Source organism: Amblyomma mixtum, chromosome 3, assembly GCF_055824585.1.
Source record: "Amblyomma mixtum isolate Tamu chromosome 3, ASM5582458v1, whole genome shotgun sequence".
NCBI lineage: Eukaryota > Metazoa > Arthropoda > Arachnida > Ixodida > Ixodidae > Amblyomma > Amblyomma mixtum.
This window is the reverse complement of record NC_143014.1, coordinates 261,189,850-261,207,565: the sequence shown is the minus strand read 5'-3', so window position 1 is coordinate 261,207,565 and position 17,716 is coordinate 261,189,850. Positions and strand designations below refer to the sequence as shown.

The following is a 17,716-nucleotide window of genomic DNA, read 5'->3' as shown; positions in this document are numbered from 1 at the left end:
AACCGACACCCCAAAGGGACGCAGGGTATGGCTCGTAGCTCAACAGGCCGGCTTCTCCCTTATCACAGACCCCACCACCCCTACTCGCATCGGGAACAGCGTCTGCGCAGACACTACTCCCGACCTCACCTTCAGCCACCGCCTCTCCAACGCTGCGTGGTGTAACACCCAGGAGAATCTGCGTAGTGATCACTACATTATCGAGATTCTCCTACAATCAGGCCAAACACGCAGACCCCCTCGTGGTGCTACCATCAGGAAATGGGACTCATTCCGCACCTCCCGAGCAGCTCGTACTCTAAACACCAGATCATACATAGCTACTTGGACCGACCAACTCCAGCGTGACGTCCGCGCCGTGACTCGCCCCCTCCCAGAGGAATGCCCTGCAGACGCAATGGATTCTCATCTCACGCACCTATTTGATGCCAAGGCGGGTCTTGAGCGAAGGTGGAGGCGTCAGCGCTGGAATCGAACACTCAAACGCCGGCTGGCCCGGCTCAACAAGGAGATTGAGACACATGCCGCGATCCTATGTCGCCAAAATTGGGATTCCCTCTGTAACAGGTTGGACGGCAACATGAGCCTGCCTCAGACCTGGAACCTATTCCGCCATCTCATTGATTCAACTCAGTCCAAAACACACCAGCAACACAACCTCATAAAGCTCATACACACATCCGAGGCCTCCCAGCAGGAACTCCTCGAGGAGCTTCGTGATCTATACTTCCCCGCATATCCCTCCGCAGACCACCCTGACTACAAAGGCTCACCCAACAACCTCCTCAACCGACCGATCACTGAGGCGGAAGTCAGGGCAGAACTTCAGCGCCTCAACACGTCCTCAGCTCCTGGCCCCGACGGAGTGCACAACAAGGCCCTCTGCAACCTTGATTCCCCCTCCGTCAAAGCCCTAACCGACTACTTCAATGAATGCTGGATGCGCGGCGCCCTCCCACCTCAGTGGAAAGACGCCAAGGTAGTCTTTATTCCCAAATCCGGCAAACCCATTCTCCCCGTTAACCTTCGTCCCATCTCCCTTACTTCGCGTGTGGGCAAGCTCATGGAGCATGTTCTCCACACCCGACTCAGCCGATATCTGGAGAATAACAACCTCATGTCTTCGTGCATGTTTGGTTTCCGCCCAGGCTTATCCACCCAGGACGTATTTCTACAACTCAAACACCACATCCTTGACTCCCCCGCGGGCGACACCTAGGCTATCCTCGGTGTCGACCTGACAAAAGCTTTCGACAACGTTACCGACGCAGCCGTCCTAGAAGGCCTTCACGGCCTAGGCGTAGGTCCACGGATGTACAATTACGTCCGCGACGTCCTCTCCAAACGCACAGCCGCACTCACCTTTGGCGATCGCCAGCTCCCCGGTGTCTCGCTGGGAGCACGGGGAACGCCTCAGGGTGCTGTGCTGTCTCCTATTCTCTTCAACATAGCCCTTCTCCAACTCCCTCAACAACTCGCCCAAGTTCCCGACATACATTTCAGCTTTTATGCTGACGACATCACTGTCTGGGCAAATCGAGGCACTGATGGCGACATGGAACACAACCTACAATTGGCCCTCAACATCATCGACTCGTACGTTCGCGCGCGCGGCCTCGCCTGCTCCCCTTCCAAATCGGAACTCTTCCGTTACCGCCCCAGGCCGCACCACACCACCAACCCTCCCATATCACTTAAACTAGGGAATCATCCCATTCCCCTCGTCTCAAAGATTCGCATCCTGGGCCTTGTCCTTCACTCCTACGGCGCACACAGCGACACCATCAGAGCTCTCCAGACCCAAACTCAGCAAGTCACGCGTCTAATCCGACGCGTGGCGAGCCGGCGCGCAGGTTTGCGAGAGCGGAACGCTCTACGCCTCACCCAAGCCTACATCACGAGCCGCACGGCGTACTCATTTCCCTACCTCCCCCTAAAGCAGAAGGAGCGAGACCGCATCAACGCGCTCCTGAGGAGCTGCACGAAGGTCGCCCTCCGCCTACCCCCCCAGCACCTCTACTGCCGGGCTCCTCAACCTCGGTACCCACAACACATTTGAGGAGCTGGCAGAAGCCACTCTAACAGCACAGCTGACTCGCCTGTCGGGTACCGCGGCAGGCCGCACTCTGCTCTGTCAGCTAGGCATCGCCCCGATCATCCATCCTACCGAGGTGGCCCCCCTACCTCCAGATGTACGCTCCCATCTCATCATCCGTCCCATTCCTAAAAACATGCACCCGGAGCACGACGGAGAACGCAGGGCAGCCGGCGCCAAAGCCCTGCACAAGCTTTATGGCGACAGTTCCGAGGTAGCCTATGTGGACGTGGCAGCGTACTCGTCGGGCTCTCGCATGGTCCTCGCCGTCGTTAACAATCAGGCCCGATTACTCACATCAGGCTCCATCACCACAGACACATCAGAGATTGCAGAGGAAGCAGCCATTGCGCTCGCTCTCATCTCCACCTCTGCCACCAAAATTCTCTCCGACTCAAAATCCGCCCTGTCCAATTTCGCTAAAGGTTTGATATCCCGCACCGCGGCTCGGCTTCTACGCTTCTGGCACCCCACCCGCCCTGTAACCCTTATCTGGACCCCCGCACACGCAGGCCTCCCGGGTAACGAGGAGATCCACTCCCTCGCCCGAGGTTTCACTTTCCGTGCTGGAGTTGGACCCCTCCGTCATCCCAGGAGCGTCTCTTTACCTTCAGAGATATCCTTACCCACTACCGTGATACCCGGCGCGTTTACGTACCACCGGCTCCCTCTCTAACCCTAACCCAGGCCTCCCACTGGCGCCGACTCCAGACCCGTACTGCTCCTTACCCTATTCGTCTTCATGCCCGCTACCCCGCTCAGTTCCTTTCCTCCTGTAAGCTCTGCGGGAAACCGGGAGACTTCATTCATATTCTTCTCACATGCCCCACCTTCCCACACCCTCCATCCCCAACCACGGCGGAGTCATACTGGGAGACTCTCCTGGCCAGCTGCTCCTGCTGCTGACCAGCGACGGATAATTACCGACGCCTTGAAGCGGATGTCCCTCCAAGGACTGTCCTTTGCCCTTTAAGGGCAACCACCTAAGGGTTGCCTCGTCCACGTAAGGGGAGGCAAGGTTTGCCCCGTCTGCATTTCTTGGCAATAAATGTTTCAACCCCCACCAGTAAGCATGACGGCTGGTCATTCCGCGCATGCGCCTGATGCCGCCTATTCTCGCCACATCTAGGCGGCAGGGCCTCGTGGAGCGCGGAGGGCACGCGATCGCATGTTCCCTTTAACAGCGGATCGTACTGAACATTCCTTGAGTCGCAACGCTCTTTGTTTACGGATTCAAGGAATAATCCCGTCTTGAGTTTAATGCCTTTTTGTTCATTTGACTCACCTTACAAAAATGAAAGCAAAATTTTGGAGCTTGGCGTTGCGGGAACCTTCTGTTTACATGCGTCGTAGAAAAGTGCGATATAATAGCAACGCTGATGCCCTCAGCCGAAGCATTCCCTTGTAATGCCCTTTCCTTACTCCCTGGACTTAGTCCGCAAGGCAAATTTGTATTTTTTTGTGCTTAGCGCAAATCTTTCTTTTTGTCTGTCGGTATGTATGTTCAGCAGCTCCACCTTCACTTTATGCTCTCACAGGAGGTAGCTTTCTGCGACATAAACTCTGCTACGGCACCCATCAATATCTTAGGATGGATTTGACTTTCAAACTAAGCACGCTTTCTGGGTGCTGGTTCGGTGAAACTTAGACACTTTCGGAGAAGGACGTAAAATTCACGCGGCAGCTTATTTTCTCGAAAGAGGCCTTATTGACCGACGTCAGCTTGGCAGTTCTTAAAGTCATTGCGACGCGTTGTGCTTGTTGGGCTTCGGACTTTGCTTGCTGAGACCGTTACAGCTGTCAACGAAACAAGAACCATCGGGCCTAGGTGTGACCAGAAGCAGAACGGACACCACTCCAGGTCTCTGCGGGGAGCAGCGTTGGCTGCAACCCCTGCGAGACCTCTTCGAGCGGCGGACGAGATGTTGTGACTCTACGCCCCCCCCCCCTCCCCCCTTTGTGTGTTCCCGCCCCAGCCGTCTTCCCTTAAAGGGACTGTGAGGAGAGCACTATTAATATTTTTTTTATAGGAAAATCCGATAGTTCGGCATGTCATCGCTTTGTTGCCACTTGGCCGGCAGCGAAAGATGCATTAATTTCTAAGAAATTTGGATTCGAAGTTGAAAACGTTTTTCCCGCCGCTCTGATTCAAACTTGGGATTCTCCTATGACGACACAGGACTAAGTGACGTGACACATGACGTGAACATGACGTGACGCAGATTCCGTGATTTCTGGCGGCCAGCAGTGCGGCCTAGCAGGAGCCGAAAAGAAAGCTACCGCCGGCCGCACGTTGAAGGCATCTATCGGCTATTGCGGCCGTCGCTACAGTCGCTTTGCTTACGTTTGCACTGGCCTTTTGCCAGCGTTACGATGGAGCTCGTTCTCGAAGTCGTCAACGAAGTTCTCGCAAATAGACACCTTTAGAATACCGTGTACCTTGTTACCGCTAGCGGAATACCGGGAGCCGGTGAGCAGACGCTGATTGGTCCCGATGCTTCAGGCCCGCGCGTAGCTGCCGGACACGTGGCGCCTTTTGGCGTCGTCAAGGAGATTTGCGCATGCATTGGCTGTGCCTCAGTGATTTGTGGCTCCTCGGGTCCTAGAGTTGCTAGAACCATTGGTTCTAGCAACACTGCTTTGTCCTATGACGTCATCACGCTTGTACTTGCCAGTTTGGCCTGTGGCGGCGATACCTGTATTTTGGTTCTTGCTCTTTTCTACGTTACAAGAGCTTTGTTGTCAGTATGAGTGGCGTTTTTATGCGAAGCATACTAAAATAGCCCAACCCAGCTCCTCGAGCGCGGCGGTGTCGTTACCATTGACCTTTCGTGACCTCCATGTCATACCACGTGATGCGTGACGTCACAGCAGATGACAAACGGGGGCCCAACTCGCGCCGTCGCGCGAGGCGTTGTGACCAAGGATGACCACGTGGTGCGTGACGTCACAGCAGATGAGAAATGGGGGCCCAGCTCGCGCCGTCGCGCGAGGCGTCGCGACCAAGGAGGACCACGTGATGCGTGACGTAACGACATAGGAGAAACGGGGCCCCAGCTCGCGCCGTCGCGCGAGGCATCGCGACCAATGTGTTTCCTGCTTCTGCCGCTAGGTGCTGTGTAGTGAACACGTGATGCTGGAGCGGCGGTATACAAGGGGGTGCGCCTGCCTCTGCTAGGCGTACACGGGATAGAGATGCCTCCTGAAGACAGGGTTGCTCGTTGGAATGAGGAGCAAAAGTTGCGGCGTGCTACAGAGACTGATAAAGAGCGTGAAGAACGTCTAGCCAAGCGGCGTGCTCGATATGCAACTCGGCGACAATATGCTTCGCATCTGACTAGGCTTAACCTAAGCTAAGCCGCAGCCATTTTTGTAATCAGGAGCTGGTATTCTGTCGATACAAGCCAACTTCAATTTCTCCTCAGTGTCCCTTTAAGTCTTTAACAGAGGCACTGCTGGATTTTACTACAGCGGTGCTTCTCCATGTACGCGCCTGTATGCGACTACCTTAAAAGGAAGCCGGCACCCGACACGACAGACGAAGACACGTAATCTCGACGATTCCTGCCATCCATGTGCCTCCAATGCGGCGTCAATGCCACCCCCTGTTTTCCCGGCTGAAGTGGTTTTGCTTAAGCCCAACTCCATCGGCACTTTTCGGCGCACGTCCTGCGCGTTTGGGGGCCCACGCGTCGGCCAGATCCGGTCTGCGCATGCGCGACGCGTCGGCTACCGCCCAGCGCGTCCACGACGCTCGTATCTGACAGTGCCAGATATCGGCGCCTGCGCACGAGCGCTAGCGCGCGTGTCGGAACCGGGGTCCGGTTTTCAACAATCGGAGGACCGCGGCGCTCTCGGGGAGTCTTTTCTTCACGGCTGAAAGCTCTTTCAGGTTCAACCAAATTTTCTCGGAATCCTTGCAGCTCCCCAACCATCTTTTGTTCACGGCTTGACATTCTTTTCAGTCGGCTCACGAGGAGGAGCGAGCCATCACCAGGAGCATGGACATGCATGCCCCTTTTTGACGCTCGTCGTGGCGTGTGCTGGTCGCGCAGGCGCTCCGTGCGCAAACCGAAAAGCGCCGATGGAGTTGGGCGTTTAGGCAACGTCAAACACATCAGTAATGACCCTGTGACTATGTATGTACAGTCAGGGACCAAAGTCTCCAGACCCCGTGTTCCTCAAACGAAACCGATATCTCTGCTATTAGTCGGCGACTGATTACCACACTTGTGGAGGGTACAAGTCAAAATTTTGTTCTTTCATCTCCACAAGTGTGGTCTGCAGCCGCTGTGAAATAGTTGAGCTATAAGCATCGTTTGAGGAACACGTGGTCCGGAGACTTTTGTTCCCAACTCTACCACCGCCAGGGAGACATCACCCATCGCCTGGCGCCAAGCACGGCGACGAGCGGCTGTCAGTCATCCGCGCTTCGCTCTTTTGTCGACGGCGCGGGTGACGCCGCTGCAAGAGTTCGCCTTCGGGCGCCTCCTTGAACCACGACATGGGATCCCCCTGGCCGGCTTCCTGAAGGGACATCAGCTGACAGCTGCGCTTGATCAACTGCGCGTCCAGTTGTAGGTGAGGAGGTGACCTGAGGAAAGGACACTTTCGGGAGCTTAATCCCACTGACCCAGCCAACGAATATGATGGAGGGGAGAGCGCCCCCCAGCAGCACAGCTAATGGGCCCAGTATTGGAAATGTATTGGCAAACCCCGATCCAACAAATGACCAGAGTGAAGCCAGCAACTTCCAATACTGGGCCCATTACGTGTGCGGCTTGGGCTGTTAATGATTACCCGACTTCAGAAAGCTGGTAAAGCCAGCCAGTGAGCGTCGCTGGCTTCATCTAAAGGCGGTGCCCATGATGGAGTCCCTGCGATTGCACGAAAAAGGCGAGAAGACAATGGAAGGGGCTATTTTAAGGCCCCAGGCGCCACGAACCGTTGGTCCAATATTGGGAGAGAGTTGGCTATGTCTGGCCCTATATATGTCCTGAGCTGACTTCACTGTCCCCATATACGCAGTTCCACTCAGTATCATATCCAACAATGGCTCTACTTACCCACTGTTCTCCCCATATTGGCTATGCCTCTATATATCACCTCCAGCGATGGCCCTACTTGTGCGCTGTAGCTCACATATTGGCAATTCCGATTCATAACACTTCCAACGATGGCCCTACTTGTGTGCTGTAGCTCACATATTGGCGATCCCGATTCATTACACCGCCAACGATGGCCCTACTTGTGTGCTGTAGCCCCCATATTGGGAATGCCGCTTCATTATACCTCCAACGATGGCCGTATTTGTGTTCTGTGCCGTATTGGCAATGCCGCTTCATTACACTCTCAGCTGGTAACTCAACCCAGGCAACTATACGGACTCTCGCTCGAGCTCTGCATTTCTAAATTCCTTCGTGACTCTCGTGCAAGCGTATCACGACCTCTGCGCGTAATTTGTGGGATCACCAGCCTCAGACCTTTGAGCAGCACGCCTTCAGCGACTGTGAGCGTTGCTCTTTCCTGCCAGTATGGACGCAAGACCATCGACGGCGAAGAGAACTTGGGCCAGCCTTCCAGGCTGAATTTTGCGAGAGCTTAACAGACTTCATCGGCTCCGTGTTCAGCTTTGACTCGTTCAAAAAGGCTAGCCTCGACGGCATTTGTCAAACAGCCCGAAACGAATTTGGTGAATTCGCCAATACTCAGTGCATGAGCATCAATTTGGTTTCCCTGAATCGGGCCTCCAGACAATACATGTGCAGTAACGAGGCTCTTACCCGCCACATGCACAACCGCAAAGCTGAACCGCATAAGCCTCATGCGAAAGCGCTGATTACGAGGTGACAAAGCATCTATAGGTATTTTTCCACCAACGTTACAAGTGGTTTGTGGTCGGTTTCAAAGAAAATTTCAAGAGCTTTGATGCACCCTTCGAATCATTCTGCTGCCCAAGTCATTGCCAACGCTTCGTTCTCAATGTGAGAGTATCTGGTTTCGGCAGGTGTCAACGAGCCTGACGCAGATGCAACAGGTCTTTTTTCACTGTTTGGTAGAACTTGTATCAATACGGCCACCAAACCGAATGATGACGCGTCAGCGGAAAGAATCGTAGGGTACCGTACATCATACTTAGCCATGACGCGCGTCGAAGAGATAATGTCTTTGACGTACGATAACGCTTGCTCTTGGGCTGGTCCCCATATCCATTCGGTACCCTTCAAAAGGAGGTAACGTAAAGGCGCCGTTTTCGAAGCCAAGTCTGGTATGAATCTTGCCAGATGATTAGCCATACCGAGCAGCCGTCGAACGTTAGACACGTTAGCTGGCGTCGCCAGTTCTTTGATAGCACGAACTTTTTCAGGATCCGGCTTGATGCCATCTTTACTAAGCACACAGCCAAGAAATTTTACCTCAGTGACCCCAAAGCAACACTTTTCTTTGTTTATCGTAACGCCGGCACTAGCTTGACGATCTAAAGATAGACGCAGGCGCTCGTCATGATGAGCCTTGTCGTTGCCAAAAATGAGCACATCATCTATCAGGTTTATCACGAATGGGATTCCTTCAAGTATCTGCGCCATTTTTTCTGAAAGATAACGGGCGCTGACGTTATTCCAAACGGCAGTCTTTGAAAACAGTATCGCCCAACTGTCATTATGAACGTAGTTAACAACTGGCTTTGGGGCGACAACTTAATTTGAAAGAAGCCAGAGTTGGCGTCCAAATGAGAACACACAGAGGCACCACCTAAAAGACCGAGGCTATCATCCACTGTCGGCATGACATAGCGCTCGCGAAGAACACTTTTGTTTAATTGCGTCAAGTCAACGCAAATACGAACCACTCCAGATGGTTTGAGTATTGGCACAATTCCTGCACACCATTCTGTTGGTTATTCAGCTTTGAGGATCACGGCATCTCGCTCCATACGCTCAAGCTCCAGCTTAACTCCGCCACGCAAGGTTAAGGCTATGCGGTGCGCAACATTAATTGCAAAAGGTATCGAGTTCGGGTTCAGTCTAATTCCGTATTCTCCTTTTATCGCTCCTAGACCACTCAAATGCTGCGGGTAGCAAGCTTCGACGGCTGTTGCGCTACTGACCGAGTCCGCGAATTTAATAACTTCTAGAGCCTCAAGCGCTGGGAGACCCAAAAGTACGGAGCGCAATGGTGAGACCACGTACAAGATTTGCTGGACAGTGTTTTGTTTCCACTGGATAGTGGCATGAAACTTTCGCAAAACATACAGTGGCTCATTCGACGGGCTTGTTAGGATTAGGTCGCACTTTTCTAGCCTGGTAGGCAAACCGGGAAACGTTGAGGGCACAACAGAAACTTCGGCACCGGAATCTACTTTAGCGAACACCGGAGTGCCGTTAATGACGACCTGTACATACCGAGAATTGGAGTACTCCCCGTTCACCACGCCAACGAAGTACGCCCCCTTGTCCATATGGAGAGATGAAAGCAGTACCTTCTTTCCATCACGTGCAGCATTTTTCTGACATACAGCTGCAAAGTGTCCGGAACAACCGCAGTAGTTGCATTTCGCTGCTTTCGCCGGGCACGAGGCTCTCGAGTGCGCTCCTTGACCACAGTTGGGGCATGACCCGGGGGTGCCTGGTCGGTAGGACTGGACTCTGCGGCGCGGACCTTGTATTCTAGGTGAACAGTTCTTTGACGAGCTGCCCGAGTGCTGTCCTGAAGAATACTTTCCGGGCTGCCCTTGCTTGCTGACCGCATCAAGATTGCCGGTCGCCGCTACCAAGGGTTCGTCGTCGGTTTCTCGCAGTTGCTGCTGCTGTCGTTGGACGGTCTCCTTTAAGCGCGCTTTTGCCAAAGCGCTGTCGGGAGTCAAATCCGCATCCATTTGAAGCGACACAGAGCTTAGCATCCCTGAGGCCGAACACGAACCTGTCGCGAATAACGCGTTCTTTTTCCTCGTAGTGGCACCGGTCCACCAGCGTGTGCATTGCGGTAACAAATTGCTCGACTGACTCTCCAGGTTCTTGAGTGCGACGGTGAAAGTACGCGCTCTCATAAACAAGGTTCCTTGCGGCGACGAAGTGCTTGTCGAACTTTTTTGACGACTTCGTATTGCTTCTATTCTTCGGGTTAATGCGAAAGTAGAGAAGATTTCTCTTGCTTGCCTGCCCATCGTATAAAGTAGAGTCCGGACCTGCGCTTTTTCACTCCGCTCATTTCGGCCCGAGGCGAAGCGGTAGTCATCAAAGAGTTGGATCCAAGAAGGCCATTCGGACGTCCGGTCGAAGTCAAACCTTAGCGGAGCTGGAACCGCGAACATGCCGTGAAAGGGCATGACTGCGTTGTCCTCTAATATGGCGCCGGGTGTCAAAGTTAAGGCAACGCCCCTCAAATGCCAGAGGATCCCACTTCTGACACCATGCGGCGTTAAGGCCCTTGCCGGACGCCGAGCGCGGCCAGGCAGCGGGCAGGTAGGAACTGAGACTGGCCCCGATCCCGGCACGATAACAACAACCTTTTATTTCACGCAAGCAGCATCTTTATATAGCAAGCACTCATTTGACAAGTGACGTCACGGACAAACAACGTTTCAGGCATCCGATAACGCAGACACATGAAACGCGGCACAGGTGCTATCAGTAAAACATCAATGCCTTTGTCAAGGTATGTGTATAGGAAGGCAAATCGGTGGGTGGAATGAGGCACATTAGCTCATCAAGGCCTAGCTCCCGTTCCAGGCGGAGTGTATCAGCAGCCGTGCGGTGTCGTTGCTTGGGTCTTTCCTCGAAATTGGAGGTCCAATGGAGGATTGTCTTCATTCATTCAAAGGCTAAATGTATTCTCTGTGGATTTCGTGCTGCCGTGTGATTGTCGTCCTTTGCTCTAAGCAACCTCGTTTCGTTCATTGCCAGCACGTGCAGGTGCGCAGAATTATGCTGGAGCACTGAATCCTGGCGAGCGGACCTCCTACCTAAATCTGGTATATCGAACGGCTCCCGTTGCCTCCTCTGCAAGCTACATAAGCGTAGTATGATGCGGTGAAGAGGTAATGTCTCTGTTTAGTGCTTTTCGGAGAAAGTTGCAATATCAGAGAAAATAGATGACTGTATTGATACTCGAAATTTCTTTGCTAAGACGCCAGGGTCAGGTAATTTGTGCCTATGCTGCTTGCGAAACCTGCATGTCCATACGTGAGTGCGCAGAGCTATGTGTTTGCATGGAGGCCAAAAACTGAAGCATGTGTAAGCGCTGTGCATCGGTTTGCCTGTATGACATGGACTGTGTGCGCTACGCGCCAGAGCTACATGCGAGACGAGTGCCAACCAACCAACGCGAGGACATTATAATTACCTGAATCGCCCATAAAATGCATTTAATTCTGACGACATTATCAGGCATTTGCTAATCCTCCGTCCTTCCTTCCCTTTCAATTTTGCTGTGTTTATTAGCCGGGCAGGGTCACGTCAACTCTGTCTGCTTTTCCTCTGACAGAGATTTACTTTGAGTGTACCTTGTGTCGATGTAGTTTGAACAAGAAAGGCTGCGATTTAACGCATCAACCAATTCTGTATTACTGAAAATTTCTCAAAGGTCAAATTATCCGAAATTCTTCGTCCATTACCATCCAGGCCGCAGCCAGGAGTCCGAGGAAGCCGGCGGCCGCACCTAGCCCCCACTGCGCAGAAATAGTGAGATTAGAGTCATGATGCTGTTTCTCGGTGTAGAGTAGGTTTAGTACAAGTGCAATGCAATACAATAAACTCAAAACCACGGTAAAGAAATGATTTCGCCAAATGAGTCTTTCCCGCAGACGCCAATAGAACCACCAGAGTTAAGCATATTGCTACCTTTTTCACAAGAGATGCAACAGCCGCATGTAATGTTGTCTTGAAACCTGAAGCAACAAACGAAAATTACTTAAGCGTAATTTCATCCAAATGAACTTCAATAGCGATTTCCTGCATGATTCCAAATAAGTAGAGACTAGTTTGGGATTACAATCTGGAGTGCCGATTCTTTCGGCTCCTTACATCTATATTAAGCGCTGTCTTGTGCTCCTTGCAACGTCGACTTTGGGACGTCACAGACTGTGAAGTGCAAGAATTGTCGTCCATTCTGTGCAATTGAAGCCGCTAGTCTGCCTTCGGCTGGTCGGGCTAGTTACCGTATTTACTCCCACATTCGATGATGCACCGTGTAAACTGAGCCCGCAAATTCGAAAGCTAGATAATGAAAAAGAGTTGGAACGTCGTGTACGCCAATTAACGCAGGCTGCAAGCCACCAGCTTTAAATTACAGCGGCCGGCACAACGCATAGCATCTGTCAGCTGTGTTGGCGTCGTGCGGAAGTTCCGACTGAACTATGATACTTCGTCCTCAGCAACGCGCGATTGAACACGCGACGCGTAAACACCTTCATTTCGTTCCATTAAATTAAGAGAGGCACGCGGAACACCAAAAGCGTCGCCAATGTAGTCCGCAATCGGCAATAATCCTGAATGGCTGCACAAAATGCATGGCCTTGCTATCGTATGCTAAAAGGCGTACACGCTGCTTTCCCGAGCATCTTGATGAAATTTCGGCAACCTTCGACGCCTCCGCGCGAAAGACAACTGCTTGCTTAAGCGCTGCCAAACCACGGTGACTGAGCAATAATTGGGGAAGTTTTCATTTTTCGAAACGCCCGATTGCTGCGTTGACAGCGTGGCGATGGTCCGTTCTCATCACCGTAACGACTATCTAAAAATGTCTCTTTCGGGAAAGAAGAGAAGCATGGCACCGTTGCGCAAAAATGCTGGCAGTTATCGACCTTTCTGATGAATGCTCGAATTGGTGCGGAAGGCAAAGATCTTCGAAGCAGCACCCATCGTTTTGGCTCTCTCCCCTCCTTATCAGCGTTTACATTCGAGCTTACGCCTTTGGCCTGCCGAGTTACGAATATTCGTCAAGGTGCGAGATTTTAGAGCACGATTTTTTTTTAAAAACAATCTGACGTATACGCGAGCAAATACTGTAGGCAACATGATAGCGTGAATATAGTGCGCACGAAACAAGGCTTTAAAAATGGAGACTGAGTTATACCCTCAAATTATACCCCAAATTTCTAAAGCATGCCCTAAGCTAACTCGCTGTTAAGTGGTAGAATTTATTACAGTCAATACTCCGAAGACAAACCGTTCACTGTAGTGTCCATTTGGTAGTTATACCAAGGGCCTTTCTTCAGGTATAAGCACGGAAGGACTGCAAAATTTTCATTGCAGGGCAACTTGTGAGGCGGTATCACCGGAGGAATATCGATGCACGCACAGTGACCCAAGTCCTGATTCTTCACTGCTACAGAAACGCGTCTGGTCAGATAAAAGCACAACATGCGTCACCTGGAAGGGTTCTTGTTCTCACTGCTCAAGGCGTCACCCGCGTATTAAACTTGACAACATGTCGGTTATTCAGCAATGAATTTCTAAAGCATGCCCGATTACACGTGAGTCAAGCGCTGCACCGGAACTGATTACCTCATTGTGGTTCGATGACATACAGGTTACGATAATTTGCTGAAAACTTCCCTGGAATGTCTCTAACTACAGGCATACGTAATGTAGGTGGAGTCTAAAATAGATGGAAGCCTCCTCCTTCTCCACTGCAGTGTCGCCAAATGCCACGGACTACGTGCGCGGTTTTCTTCTCGCGTGTTCTCGTATTCAAGTGTAAGGACGAGAAGGAACTGCTTTCTGAGCAAGAGTCGCAGCCCATTAACGCATGCTAAATCTCGCAAGAAACACCTATGTACACCCAGCGGAGAATGGGATAAATAACAAAGGGAGTTTAGTACGACGACCACAAAAGAAAAGGTGCATTTTGTGTTGTAACGATGCAAGGGTAGGATCCAAGCAAAATATATGGGGTAGGTCTCCAGTGCAAAAAAAAAAAGTAATCTTCTGCACATTAGCTGGCTGTACCCATTAGAACGTGAGTTCTCAAGAGTCCCGTTTTGGTTCCAGTTCAATGTTTATAAGAAACTGCATTCAAGATGTCCCAGGGAAAATACGGCTTGCAGAATTATCCCAAGCAGCGCTTTCTACGCCTGTTGTCAAATCCTCGGCAGTATACAAGCAGACAGTCCGAAAACACATCCTGGTACATTTCGGCCTCGCAACTTGGTAAGCCCCGACGAAAATGCGCCCATGGGCCCTTTAGCTGCTTTCTAAATGGTGGTATACAGGGTGTCCCAGCTAACTTGGACCAAGATTTATAAAGAAACTAAGCGTTCTTCAGAACTCAAATCGCGTGGATGTTGTTAAGGTTTATCTAAAGTTACAATACCGGTTCGATCCCGGCCGCGGCGGCTAGAGTTTCTTTGGAGGAGAAATTCTAGAGGCCCGTGTACTGTGCGTTGTCAGTGCACGTTAAAGAACCCCAGGTGGTCGAAATTTCCGGAGCCCTCCACTACGGTGTCTCTCATAGCCTTAGTTGCTTTGGGACGTGAAACCCCATAAACCAACCAACCAAAGTTACAATACCGTTTTTTCGCTCCTCCTAATTGAATAATTAGTCGAGATAAATAAATTACTTTTTAAATATAGCTTCAAACGTTCAGGCGTCAATAGGAAAGTAGTGGAGCTCCACAAATATCGTCCAACCCAGGCACTTCCAACGAGATAGACTTAGCGTGGCCGTTTTTATTCGGGAAAAACGAAAGCCCGCGGAGTTTAAAATATACCACGCGACAGCGCGCTCCGTGCGCCCGGATGCGCCGCGATTACAGCGCTCTCATCCATGCTTTGCAAGAAAACATCCCACGCTTCGGGCCTTTCGTGCTTCCCAAGACAGGGATTCGCGATGTGCTTGGTTCCAAGATAAACGCCGGTAGATACGGGTGGCAATGGAAAGAAAGCGCGGCTCCTGTTTTTCAGCCCAATTCACACGACGTTATCAGGCTTGTTATATGCGTCTTTGCTTGTTGGGATCTTGCTCCCAAATTCAAACCCATGAGATTGTCATCGTTCCTCCGCATGCATTCTGCTAACGTGAGTGTGCAGTTATTGCCGCAGAAACGGGAGCCGCGCTTTCTTTCAACTCCCGCCCGTACCCACTGGCGCTTATCTTAGAACCAAGCACATCGCGAAGCCCTGTCTTGTAAGCACGAAATGCCCGAAGCGAGTGATGTTTCTTACAAAGAACGGATGAGAGCGCTGTAATCGCGGCGCATCCGGGCGCACGGAGCACGCTGCCACGTGGTATTTTTTAAACTCCGCGGGCTTTCGTTTTTCCCGAATAAAAACGGCCACGCTAAGTCTGTCTCGTTGGAAGTGCCTGGGTTGCCCGATATTTGTGGAGCCCCACAACTCTCCGATTGATGCCGGAACGTTTCAAGCCATATTTAAAAAGTTAATTTATTTATCTCGACTAATTATTCAAATAGAAGGAGCAAAAAAATGGTACTGTAACTTTAGATAAACCTTAACAACATCTACGTGATTTTAATTCTGACGAATGCTTAGTTTTTTTATAAACCTTGGTCCAAGTTAGCTGGGACACCCTGTATACATCCATATTGGCGCCCTTAAGAAGGCCACATCAATTGAATATACATTCGCCGCACCACTGAAGGCGAGAGGCTGCATTACTGCTCCCTTTCGTAGTTCTAGCAAACACGTCAGGGGATGTGTGCAGGCATCAGTTAGATGCGGACGCTGTGGGCTTACGCGTGTTGAATGGTACTCACGCTATTGCAGCAGCAACAGCCCGTATAAGCTCCGTCCTAAGACCAGAGTGGCCGAAGGTGTCATGGAGACCAGTGCGTCGCCAGCACCGCGGTCCAGGTCGGAAACGGCGACGGCATTATCAAAACGGCCACCACAGCCCACAGGGTGATGAGGGGTCCGTAAAACCGAGCTTCTACGTCGAAATGCGACGGGACAAGCCTTGGTCGTTAGCTGCAACAGAAAGATTGTGACTGTTTGCATGGCAGCCTCTGTAACGAATACATTAACGGGGCTATCTTCACAAAAGCGAGAGGCACCCGCGTTCCATTTAACTATTCCGTAGTGTTTAGAAAACCAGCGCTTGTCGGTGGAGTTTTCTAATAAATTGTAAATGAGGTAGCCTTCTTGAGAAATAAATATCAATTAATGACTCAAGTAATTCCTCTCGTTCGCAGCTTACTTCATTGAATCAAATTTTAGCTTCAAGGAAGATCCTGCACCTGACGCTTAGAGATTCTGGGTTGTTAGCTTGCTGCTCTTCTTCAGAAATAAGGTGCGTTCCGAGGTTCGGACAGATAACGACCTCGACCACGAACCTCTTCTTTGTAAGGACCTGTAAGGTACGTACTGATATGAAATGTTGACGATAATATTCCATTCTTCTGATATGCAGAAAAATCTTTCCTTTGTAGTGCTTCCATCGCTCGCACGGGGCGGTTAAGAATAGCATAGAAAAGCAATAGGGAACACTTTTCAACGACACCAAATACGTTAATTGCAAAACAATTCAAGCACGCCGAAGGAAGATCTGCGGATATATTGAATATTAAGATAAATCTTACAAAATATGAAAGAACTGCGTGCATAAACTCTTTCCTGTTTCCCGTTCTAAAACGGCTTTGTCAAGAATAATTGAGAAAATGAATCACCATGACTTTTGGTGGCAGGTAGGCGAAAGGCATGGCCGTGATGGGCGCAGATCCGTGCATATGTTTCTCACAGCATTCGAAGTCCTTGTCCTGGAGCGGAGCGGGGCCACCAATCGCCAACGCCGAGTACCCAGCTTGGGCAGTGGTTGAACCGGACAGAAGAAAGGCGTTGGGTGCGCTCGGAGACCGGCCACCATCCAGAAGACGGCGAACTCGTCCTGGTGTGGCCGCCCCTACCGTTGCAGAAGCTGGCTCCTCGTTCAGCAACGGCCAGGCATCCATGGTGCATTGAGGAACTGCTTTAGCGGCTCCGAGACTGCGAGCCCTGAGATGATCGAACATCATTAGGCAGACGATTACAACGTGGCCACGTCCGTAGAGAAAGACCCTCTGGCCTAAAGACAAGCTGGAATATGAGATGATGATGATGATGAAAACCGCGAGGAAATCTTCTTTGCCTTCGGCTCCGTGTTCTGTATGGCACGTGTGCAAGAAACGATGATGGCAGTAGGTAGCACGCGCAGGTGCACGCTACATGCTTTAAAAGCGTGGCACCTGGGGCGGTAGAAAGCGAAAGGAAAAGAAGACAGCTGATGTCAGACGAATTCGGAAAAAAAAAAATCCCCCCATCGGGATGCGTCCCAAATTTCATTCAGGTGTGAGCTTCTTAGAACGCAGATGAAGCGGGCACTATTAAGCATGCTTATTTATTTTCAAGTGCATTTCCCTCTACATATGTTTAGAAGCTACACGCAACATATTTGTTGATATTTACCGTTATATGATATACCAGACCGAAGGCAGGGAAAGTAAGGAGGAGCCACAGATACCACTCACAGTCGGAGGGATCCCCATTCCAAAATTAGACAATATCAGAGTTTTGGATTCTTGATACAGACTAGCACTGCAATGGCGAAACACTAAGGAAATTAGAGGGCTGCACAAAGCAGATCATGAAGCTCATCCAAGGGATTTGCAAAATATGGTTCTGGATAAGA

General features: G+C 51.1%; 1 pseudogene; it reads right to left on the bottom strand.

Moving 5' to 3' along the window:
- Positions 1–6,472: 6,472 nt before the first annotated feature.
- Positions 6,473–17,000, bottom strand: LOC149354582 (uncharacterized; annotated as a pseudogene).
- Positions 17,001–17,716: the final 716 nt, after the last annotated feature.